This window comes from Polistes fuscatus, unplaced genomic scaffold (assembly GCF_010416935.1).
Source record: "Polistes fuscatus isolate 324 unplaced genomic scaffold, CU_Pfus_HIC Scaffold28, whole genome shotgun sequence".
NCBI lineage: Eukaryota > Metazoa > Arthropoda > Insecta > Hymenoptera > Vespidae > Polistes > Polistes fuscatus.
This window is the reverse complement of record NW_025113105.1, coordinates 825,691-835,976: the sequence shown is the minus strand read 5'-3', so window position 1 is coordinate 835,976 and position 10,286 is coordinate 825,691. Positions and strand designations below refer to the sequence as shown.

The 10,286-nt window shown below is 31.0% G+C and overlaps 1 long non-coding RNA gene across 1 annotated transcript; it reads left to right on the top strand.

Moving 5' to 3' along the window:
• Window positions 1-1,130: 1,130 nt before the first annotated feature.
• Window positions 1,131-8,964, top strand: LOC122519030. The gene is made up of 3 exons (XR_006304228.1): window positions 1,131-1,233; window positions 1,667-1,746; window positions 8,902-8,964. It is a non-coding gene; the product is annotated as an uncharacterized LOC122519030 (long non-coding RNA).
• The last annotated feature ends 1,322 nt before the right edge of the window (window positions 8,965-10,286 follow it).

Here is a 10,286-nt window from a genome sequence, read left to right as displayed (position 1 = left end):
TTATTTTATTACGCGCATATAGAATTTTAGTCGAATAATCTTTCATCCGAATTATCATCCCTAATAGATTTTTGTTTTCCTAAAGAAAAGTAACTATAGTGATTCGTTGTAACAATTTGAAAAGAAAGAGATAGAAAGTCGCATGGTACTCGAGGAGCATATTAACAAATCCCTTATAGTCTTTCCTCAAAAACACACGTCATGTAAGCGTGGAATATAATACGAACGTTAGAAAATCTTTATCGACACCTCTGCTCTCTCTCACCCTCTCCTCTCTTTCTCTCTCTCTCTCTCTCTCTTTGGTTCGTCCCATCTCGCGCACTCGACACTAGTATCCACCCAGCTTCCGTCTCCTTTCCATCCACCAGGCGGATGAATTCACCGCGTTGTCGCGTCTCCCTCGCGCTCGCGTGTTTCTTAATCTTCCACCTCTCCTCACATTTCCCCTCTCGCTCTATCTCTCTCTCTCTCTTTTTCTCTCTCACTCATTCTATCACCCTTTTTCCATCTCTCTCTCTCTCTCACTCTCTCACTCTTTTCCACAGCATCGTTCTTTCACTTACACTTACCCCAACGCTTCCTCCCTTTTCTTCTCTTTGTCTACCGCGTTCCAGCTTTTCTCTTTCTCTCTCTTTCTCTCATACACACACACATATATACACACATATGCAGTGAACTACGTGGACGCTTCCCCGCATAAAATACACGCATACAAACATAGTTACGTGGATGATTCGCCATCTCTCAAATGTATACATACACAATAGTACGTTTGTCTCTCTCCAAACATTGTAATAACGAATGACAAGCTCTATCTCTCTTCCTCTCACTGGAAACTGGAAGAGAGAGATATATATAAAGAGAGAGAGAGAGAGAGAGAGAAAATTATAAGATAGCAAGGGGGAGAGAGACAAACAGACAAACAGACAGACAGAGAGAAAGAGAAAAAGAGAGAGAGAGAGAGAGAGAGGATGGTCGAACCGTGTGCCGAATGTTACTGGGTATCGTGTTGTGTGAGATTCAGAGAAAGAGAACGGTCCGACAAGGGAAGACAGAGATAGAAACGGAAAGAGTGAGAGTGAGAGAGATGGATGAAGGATAGAGGGTGGTAAAGAAGGAGGAGGCGGAGGAGAAGCAGGAGGAGATGAGTCAAAGAGCTGGAGCCGGACAACGCAAGTCAAGCGGTAACGTGTAAGGAGAGACCTCGACGTGGGTGTAACCACTGTTCAACGTGTGAGTAAAGTGAGAAAGTGTGTGCGGACGTGCGTGTCTCATCATATTACACGTTGCTCTTTCTCCCTCTCTCTCACTTTCTCTCTCTCTCTCTCTTTCCCTTTCCCTTTCTCTGTCTTTATCTATCCACCTATTTATCTCCTCTTTCTCTACGTGCTTGTATTCGTCGAGGGCGCGAGGAGATGAATTCCTCATTCGGTTAAATGCTTGCCTCGCAAGGGGATGTTCTAAATCAGCTTGTTCTACCTGCTCCTCCCTCCCCCCATCCCCCACTCTCTCTCTCTCTCTCTCTGGCTCTTTCTTTATACATCTGTCTCTCTCTTTTTGACCTTTTCGAAATTCCAATAGCCTCGTTCGTTTCTACTTTGCTAAACTTCTCCTACTCTCTAGTCGAAGTATTGGTAACTTTTGAACTGTATGTTGAAATGTATAGGACACGGAACGAATGCAGGACAATCGAAACGGAAATCGACTTGGATCTTATTGAAACATGACCTTCGATATACCTAAGTGGTTTGTATTCTTACTTATTGATAGATGTATGCGTGTTTGTGTGTTTGTGTTTATGTGTGTGTTTGTGTTTTGTGTATATTTGTGTTTGTGTTTGTGTGTGTTTGTGTGTATTTGTGTTGTGTGTGTTTGTTTGTGTTTTTGTGTGTGTGTGTTTGTGTTTGTGTGTGTTTGAGTTTTTGTGTGTGTTTGAGTTTTTGTGCGTGTTTGTGTTTTTGTGGTGTTTGTGTTTGTGTTTGTGCTTTGTGTTTTGTGTGTGTGTATATTATTTTGTAAAAGGAAGAAGAAGGAGAAGAAAAGGAAACTGAAATAAATGCATTTATCTAAAAGTGTTGTTAATAAATAGCCTACCAACACGAAGATAATGGCACGTGCGTCTCTTCTTCTTGGCTAGCACAGTTTCTTTCTCTATTTTCAAGTGCCAATAATCCACCAACCCCTCCCTCTTCCGCCCCCCCTCCCCGATTTCCTCGTATTTTCGTTTCTTTTTTTCTTTTTTCCATTTCTATTTCGAGAAGACGTGCTTCGATATATTACCGAAATCAAATCTGTGTTTTCTGTGTACGCGTATATTTTGCAGGATTCTCGGAACGCAAATAAACTACTATGACACCTTTTTAACGACACGCGGTTTGGCCAAGTTCCGAAAACGTGGAGAAAAGTTATGAAAACAAGTTTTTTTTTCGCGAGGACTTTTATGTTTAGCGAATCAGTTTAGTAGGATCTTTTCTAATCATTTGTAATGAATAAATGTTTATGCATATCTGTAAATTATCAGTTGAACGTAAGGAGTCTAACGCATCATCGCATGTACACCAAAGAAATTGGTGAAAAATTGGATACGATTTTGTTTTTTCATTAGAAATATCAATTTTTGTTACCTTTCTATTCGATGAAAAAAATAGAAAACATCTTAAAACGCCACATATATGTTCGATTGTAATTTTCCGAGTATATTATTAGGTGTCCCATTGAATTTTTATCCAAAAAAAAGGAAGGAACTTATGGGACAAGCTAATAAATTCATTAAATAGTTGTTTACTTTTATTGTAGAATAAATGTTTATGCACACCTGTAAATTATCAGTTGAAACGTGAGGAATCTAACGCCAAAGAAACTGCAAAACTGTACACCAAAGAAATTAGTGAAAAATTGGATACGATTTTGTTTTTCATTAGAAATATCAATTTTTGTTACTTTTCTATTCGATGAGAAAAATAGAAAACATCTTAAAACGCCACATATATGTTCGATTGTAATTTTCCGAGTATATTATTAGGTTGTCCCATTGAATTTTCATCCAAAAAAAAAAGGAAGGAACTTATGGGACAAGCTAATAAATTCATTTACATAGTTGTTTACTTTATATTGTATGAATAAATGTTTATGCACACCTGTAAATTATCAGTTGAAATGTGAGGAGTCTAACGCCAAAGAAACTAGTATACCAAAACTGTACACCAAAGAAATTGATGAAAAATTGGATACGATTTTGTTTTTCATTAGAAATATCAATTTTTGTCACTTTTCTATTCGATGAGAAAAATAGAAAACATCTTGAAACGCCACATATATGTTATTATTAGGTTGTCCCATTGAATTTGCATCCGAAAAAAAAGGAAGGAATTTATGGGACAAGCTAATAAATTCATTTACATAGTTGTTTACTTTATATTGTAATGAATAAATGTTTATGCACACCTGTAAATTATCAGTTGAAACGTGAGGAGTCTAACGCCAAAGAAACGCCAAAACTGTACACCAAAGAAATTAGTGAAAAATTGGATATGATTTTGTTTTTCATTAGAAATATCAATTTTTGTTACTTTTCTATTCGATGTAAAAAATAGAAAACATCTTGAAACGCCACATATATGTTATTATTAGGTTGTCCCATTGAATTTGCATCCGAAAAAAAAAAGGAAGAAACTTATGGGACAAGCTAATAAATTCATTTACATAGTTGTTTACTTTATATTGTTAGTAGCCTCTTGTGCTATTAAACCTCGATTTAGGGAAGTTCACTTTCATTTAGGAAACGTCTACTTTCCTTCCCCCAAATATAACTCATTTCCCATTCTCGAGTACCTACCACGGATTATATACACTTCGGTTTTAGGAACTTTCTCAAAACTTCTTCTTCTTTTTCTTCTTCTTCTTCTTCTTCTTCTTCTTCTCTTTTCGTGCTCTTTCATTCCCGTTTATTATCCGTTTAAAGCTGATTTTATAAAAGATTTACGTTTAACAAATTATAAGTTTACTTTAGAAATATTAACATAGATAAAATAAAATACATTTAATCGGTTTCTACCCGATGTATTTAATTTTTTTGAAAAGATTTGTTGGAATTTGTAAAAAAAATTGCGAATTATGAATATATAAACAATAAACGCGGGAAATTTGAAAAAAAAAAAAATACTTATTGTACGAATTGTCGAACTATATATCTCTTTGGAATAAATAATTGGCAAAATTTGACGCATAACAAGTTCGTTGTGTTGGACGTATAATTCGTATAAGAAAACTCGAATGGTCACGTTATGCTTGCGTGTTGGTAATCGAAACCTTCATTTTCGCAATACCTGTCGCTAAGTTTTATTCATATCGCCGCATTGTTAACCGATCTAACACGACGTATTCCGCTCAATAATGGCCTTTTCCCGGAAACATTATTCGGCTTTTTGTTCTGTTAATTACAAAATCGATAATTTCGAATGCATACTATTAATCGTAATAGAGAGATCACCGCGTCGAATATAAGCAGAGATAGATGGGGGATTGAATACAGATTAATACCATCATTTTTAATCTTTAATTGTAATAAACAAAAAAAGCAAACAGAAAGAGAGAGAAAGAGATTTGTCAAAAAAATAGAAAAAAATTGACTCACGTGCCAGTATATTTTTGTATTTAAAAACAATCAAATAAATTATATTTTTATCAGAATACATTTTCACCATTCATCAATTTCAATTTGATAAAATATTTATTACAAGTAATAATAATAATAATAACAACGAATATTATAATTATCCATTACTTATTTTGCTGTATCAAAAATACGTTTAATATTAAAATACTCATAAGAAAAAAAAAAACAAATCACAAATAATAAATTTAAAAATAGCTAAACAACGAATAAAATATTTATCCAATTAATAGTAGATGTTATTAAAAAAACAAATATATATATAATAGCACGTGTTAAAATATTAAAATAATTCTAACTAAAAATAAGATGTTTTTAATCTTTAATTGTAATAAACAAAAAAATAAACAGAAAGAGAGAGAGAGAGAGAGAGAGAGATTTGTCAAAAAAATAGAAAAAAATTGACTCACGTGCCAGTATATTTTTGTATTTAAAAACAATCAAATAAATTATATTTTTATCAGAATACATTTTCACCATTCATCAATTCCAATTTGATAAAATATTTATTACAAATAATAATAATAATAATAATAATAACAACGAATATTATAATTATCCATTACTTATTTTGCTGTATCAAAAATTCGTTTAATAATAAAATACTCATAAAGAAAATAAAAAATCACAAATAATAAACTTAAAAATAGCTAAACAACGAATAAAATATTTATCCAATTAATAGTAGATGTATTAAAAAACAAATATATATAATAGCACGTGTTAAAATATTAAAATAATTCTAACTAAAAATAAGATGTTTTTATCTTAATTGTAATAAACAAAAAATAACAGAAGAGAGAGAAAGAGATTTGTCAAAAAAATAGAAAAAATTGACTTACGTGCCAGTATATTTTTGTATTTAAAACAATCAAATAAATTATATTTTATCAGAATACATTTTCACCATCCATCAATTTCAATTTGATAAAATATTTATTACAAATAATAATAATAATAACAACGAATATTATAATTATCCAATACTTATTTTGCTGTATCAAAAATACGTTTAATATTAAAATACTCATAAAGAAAAATAAACAAATCACAAATAATAAATTTAAAAATAGCTAAACAACGAATAAAATATTTATCCAATTAATAGTAGATGTTATTAAAAAAACAAATATATATATAATAGCACGTGTTAAAATATTAAAATAATTCTAACTAAAAATAAGATGTTTTTAATCTTTAATTGTAATAAACAAAAAAATAAACAGAAAGAGAGAGAGAGAGAAATTTGTCAAAAAAATAGAAAAAAATTGACTCACGTGCCAGTATATTTTGTATTAAAAAACAATCAAATAAATTATATTTTATCAGAATACATTTCACCATTCATCAATTTCAATTGATAAAATATTTATTACAAATAATAAATAATAATAACAACGAATATTATAATTATCCATTACTTATTTGCTGTATCAAAATACGTAATATTAAAATACTCATAAGAAAAAAAAAAACAAATCACAAATATAAACTTAAAAATAGCTAAACGACGAATAAAATATTTATCCAATTAATAGTAGATGTTATTAAAAAAACAATATATACATATAAAATCGCGTGTTAAAATATAAAATAATTCTAACTAAAAATAAGATGTTTTTTATCTTTAATTGTATAAACAAAAAAATAAACAGAAAGAGAGAGAAAGAGATTTGTCAAAAAATAGAAAAAAATTGACTTACGTGCCAGTATATTTTTGTATTTAAAAACAATCAAATAAATTATATTTTTATCAGAATACATTTTCACCATTCATCAATTTCAATTTGATAAAATATTATACAAATAATAATAATAACGAATATTATTATTATCCATTACTTATTTTGCTGTATCAAAAACTCGTTTAATATTAAATACTCAAAAGAAAAAAAAAACAAACTACAAATAATAAATTTAAAAATAACGAAACAACGAATAAAATATTTATCCAATTAATAGTAGATGTTATTAAAAAAACAAATATATATAATAGCACGTGTTAAAATATTAAAATAATTCTAACTAAAAATAAGATGTTTTTAATCTTTAATTGTAATAAACAAAAAAATAAACAGAAAGAGAGAGAGAGAGAGAGAGAGATTTGTCAAAATAATAGAAAAAAATTGACTCACGTGCCAGTATATTTTTGTATTTAAAAACAATCAAATAAATTATATTTTTATCAGAATACATTTTCACCATTCATCAATTTCAATTTGATAAAATATTTATTACAAATAATAATAATAATAACAACGAATATTATAATTATCCATTACTTATTTTGCTGTATCAAAAATTCGTTTAATATTAAAATACTCAAAAGAAAAAAAAACAAATCACAAATAATAAATTTAAAAATAGCTAAACAACGAATAAAATATTTATACAATTAATAGTAGATGTTATTAAAAAAAAAAATGTACACGTATTAAAATATTTAAATAATTCTAACAAAAAATAAGATGATAAAATAAAAATCTTCGTAATATCACTTTTAACGCGAGTCAAGAAAAAATGGTAATGGGGGAAAAAAAGGAAACAGAGAAAATGACGAGATAGTTAAGGAATGAGATCTGGAAGTCGTTGAAAAGCAAAATAAGACAGGGAGGCAAGTTCATGACGGCAGACATGTTGGAACAGGTTGCGGAGGTAAGTAAACGAGGGGTTGAAAAAGTTTGTAGGCGGATTAGCGCGGTCGATAGGTGTTGCAAGTCTGAGTTATCGTATAAAACTAGTTTCTGAAGTACGTGCGGTAAAAGAAGGGACGCCACCCTTCTTTCTCTTTATATATATACACACACAAACACACACACATATATATATATAAACACCTGTACACAGATACACACTTATACGCTTCGAAGGATTTCGTGTTGCTTCGGATCGTCCTCGTTTCGTTGAAAAGATGAAGTAGGAAGAAACGAAATAAACAAAAGAAACGAGAAAGGAGGAAATAAAAAAAGAAAGAAAAAAAAAAGGACAAGAAACAACTGAGAAAGGGTTGAGCAGGTATTAGATTATAAAAACATGGGGAAGGAAGAGAAAATAGTGTGGGGAGGGATGGAAATTACAAGGATACGGGTAACCGTGATCTAACATTGAACTTAATGATAGCTTTCAAAGTGCATGATGCATGCACCATCTCATTCGACAATTTGTATTCGAGCATACGCGTTCTGTCAGAGTTTGTCTAAAGAATAGAATTATATTACAATTTTTAATTTGTTTTGTTAATGCACAGTATTAGATACGTTTACTTATGTATGCATTATTCTGTGACGATTTTGATTGCGAAACGAAGTGAAATAATTTATTGGCGTGAGTATAAATGGGACACGGAGATATAAAAATAACTTTTGATAAATTATTAATTATTTTAAATACAAAATAATGTTAACACTCTAATCATTTATTTTATTTATGTATAAATAATTTAACTTTGTATGATAATTAAAATTGAAATTTGAAAGTACGAAAACAGTGGTTAATAATAAGTGATTTTAATGCAACAGATGTTACAAACTAACGATCAATTTTGTATTAGAATGAAAAATTCTAAGACGCGAAGTTTGAAAAAAAAAAAAGGTTGGCGAAAACGAGCGAAACGTTTTACGCGATAAACGAACGAACAGAGCTAATCTATGCGAACGTGAGTGCGATGCGAATGTCCTCATTGACTTATTGTCATTCGACTGTCAGTGTCAGAGTTGCAATTGGCGAGAATATGGTTGTCGGACGCATGCAACGACCGAGCACGACAAAAGCAAATGCCCCCTTTCCTATGTCTCTCTCTCTCTCTCTCTCTTTCTCTCACTCTCTCTTTCTCTTTGACTATATATCTTACTCTATCTCTATCTATCTTTCTTCGTCTCTCCGGTTTCCTAGCCCAGTCTCTCCCCCATTGTGTTTCAACCTCTCGTTCTATCTCCTGGGCCCTTACCACAAGCCACAGCCCACTATACTTTTGCACGAACACAAGCTCGTTCATTATCAACATGCAACGCGGTATAACCATATTTACATAGCTTGCCTGTCCACCCACACACATACACACACACATATATGCATATATATATATACATTAACACATAACCATACATTTATATATATATTCTTTAGTATATACTGTGATACACACACATACACATATACGTACGTATAATACACAAGCAAGAAGGAGGAGTCTACCTTGCAACGAGATTGCAAAGAAACGATTTGTGCAGAAACGAAATGGCATTTGTCGGTGTGCGCAAGCCGCCCGGGAAAGGAGAGGAGAATGAACGAACGAAAGGAGATCACAGAGATGTGGAGAGAACCAAGGGGAGAACGAGAAAGATAGGCAAAGTTGGATGAGAGGGAGGGATATATTGTGCGAAAGGAACGAGGATAGAAAGAGCCATAAATGCAATTGGAAACCTTTAGCGGAAATATCATTGGAACATCCGTTTCTACTCTCCGCACTAACACGCTCGCTACTGAATGATATGTATATATATTATATATTATAATTGAATATTATTTAAGTATTAAACCTTGTCGAATGCTTACGAGGAATGTTGTTACTTTATCTTTTTATATATGAGCCGTTTATTTTGAAAATGGCCTAGCTCCATTTGTCAATTATTTCCGGTTACCCATGATTACACGTACAACTTCAAATTATCTATCAATAAAGCATTTAAGGTTACTTATATTCCGAGTAAATACGATAATTCTGGACACATAAGTTTTCAAAGTTAGTTGAATAACTGAGCCGTTTATTTTGAAAGTGGCCTAACTCCATTTACACTTAAATTAAGATATTTATCATTGATTTTTAATATCATGACATTCGTTTTTTCCAAATCATAGAGATTTTGGCGTGGTAGAAATGGCATTAAAAAAATAATAATTTACAGTTTGTCTCCCGAGATTATTACAATATTATCAAAAAGTGTCGGAAAGGTTATAACTTTTTTGTAAAGTGAAATGAGACAAGAAGATTTTGTATTAACAAAATTATTAGAAGACGCAATTTTTAAAAGGGTCAAGAATTCTAACGGAGAACCAATAAATTGGTTAAAAATATGTTGGATGGGTTTTGTCAAAAATGAACCGTATCAAATTTTCTATAAGACATCAATGAATGAGAACGAAAATTTGAAAGTCCTGAATTTATTAGCACGTCGGGGTAGACCAAGAAACTTCGAAAATATTGTATTGACCCCACTGTATAAAAATATAAGACAAATTACAACCGCAAAATTCAAGGACATAATTGACTTATTACGATATATACCACCGGAACATCGTGATTTCTTTAAATCCCTTTCACATACGCAAAATGTAGATGAGTAGAAAATTATTTTGTAATTTATGTTTGTAAAAAATGTTTTGAATCGCATAATTGATGTTTTTAAAGTGTTATAAAGGTATGTAAAATAAAACGAGTATTGTTTTTTCTCAATTTGAAGCATCTTAAATTATGTTGAATGGACTTCGGTTCCTTCAAATTTTATAACAAATCTGGTTGTTAATTTTGAAAGTGGCCAAACTCTATTCTTGCTAAGAAAACGCATATTATTCACTTAATAATTGCCATTATTTTAATAGGAATTGTAAATTGAAC